The sequence below is a fragment of the Zeus faber genome, assembly GCF_960531495.2.
Source record: "Zeus faber genome assembly, contig: SCAFFOLD_40, whole genome shotgun sequence".
NCBI lineage: Eukaryota > Metazoa > Chordata > Actinopteri > Zeiformes > Zeidae > Zeus > Zeus faber.
In genome coordinates, this window is record NW_028293179.1 from 229,284 (window position 1) to 230,871 (window position 1,588).

General features: G+C 45.8%; 1 pseudogene across 1 annotated transcript; it reads right to left on the reverse strand.

Annotated features, from left to right (window-relative positions):
* Positions 1-226: 226 nt before the first annotated feature.
* LOC307247616 (histone H1-like) lies at positions 227-808 on the reverse strand (annotated as a pseudogene). Its single transcript has one exon. The product of its transcript is annotated as a histone H1-like (transcript).
* Between the last annotated feature and the right edge of the window lie 780 nt (positions 809-1,588).

The window sequence follows — 1,588 nt, forward strand, 5'->3', positions numbered from 1 at the left end:
ACTGTCAAGTATTATTATATTATAATTATCTAGATGATTCTCTGTACAGGCTCCACATCAGTGTTGAGCCAACAATGAGTGTTATTTTCTTTTGAATATGGATTTATTATGATTATTGTTTCTAAAATGCCATTTTTTCCATCGATAGTTGTCTAATACGTGCTGTTTATGAGGGTGTGGGAGGCTCTGAAAAGAGCCTTTGTGGGTCCAACGGGATGAAATGAATTTATTTCTTCTTTGGAGCTGTCTTCTTGGCTGCTTTGGGCTTAGCGGCCTTCTTAGCTGGAGCTTTCTTAACTGGAGCCTACTTGGCTGCAGAGGGTTTCTTCACTGCTTTCTTGGCTTTTAAGTGGCTTCTTGGGGCTTTTGGCCGCCTTCTTGGGGCTCTCTTGGGTGACTTCTTGGCGGCTGGAGCTTTCTTAGCTGGACTCTTGCTGGGCTTCTTGGCTGCAGAGGGCTTCCTGGCAGCGGGCTTCTTGGCTTTGGGAGTGGCAGCTTTCTTAGCGGGCTTTTCGGTCTCTACCTTGTGGATCTTGAAGGACCCGGAGGCGCCCTCCCCTTGACCTGGACCAGAGTTCCATTAAGCACCAGGCCCTTGACGGCCATCTCGACACGGGAGTTGTTGTTCTCCACATCGTAGCCCTCGGCAGACAGAGCCTTCTTGACGGCGGCCAGAAAGACGCCGCTGCGCTCCTTGGAAGCGGACACCGCTCTGACGACCATCTCTCTCACGCTGGGTCCCGTTTCTTGGGACGCGAGGCATTCTTCTTGGGGCTTTGGCCGCAGTGGCTGGAGCAACTTCTGCCATTGCTCCTTCTCTCCAGGCTGATTGACAAAGTTTTCTGTGGAGGCGGAATCGATAGAGGCTGAACCGAGGCGGGATTTGGACTTAAACGCATCATGAGAACCGCAGAGACTCAACCCGTGCAGTCGTTCGCGCTGCGGCAGAAACGTCTCCTCAGTTTTCTCTGCTGACCTTTGGGGATAAAATACACGGATCCAGTGATTGCTGTGTAACGTACACAAAGACACATGATTAAAGTGTCAAATTAAAAAAAATAGATTTCAACAATTCATCTCAGAATTTTGAGAATTAAGACAAAATGTACAATTCAAATCTAATAATTCAAAGTGTGGTCGAGTGGTGCTGTGGTCACAGGCTGTGTTGAAATTGAAAATAAATTGCAAAGGGGAATTATTCTATATTTATTAATAATAATTTGTATACAAAATATACAAACCAATTAACAATAGTGTAAATCATGATTATTGATTATTGATACAAATAATAATTATACTCATTATTTTTATTATTATTATTATTATTATTATTTAGTAAACGTACAGGATGATGTTATCGCTTGCTGGGAATTGCTGCCTATCACACCTCCTCCGGTGCCCATGGGTCAGCTGCAGGGTCATCCGCCAGAAACCACCATTCACCAACGTTTCGCTCCTTTAATTCTGGAACGTCTCCTGGTGGTCACCCCCCGCAGCTGATAGTTGTCCTCCCCTGTTGTCTGGGGCTAGATGTTCTTTCCCCATCACCTCTCCTTCCTCCTCAGCCAGAGCCAAAAGCTCCCTTTCT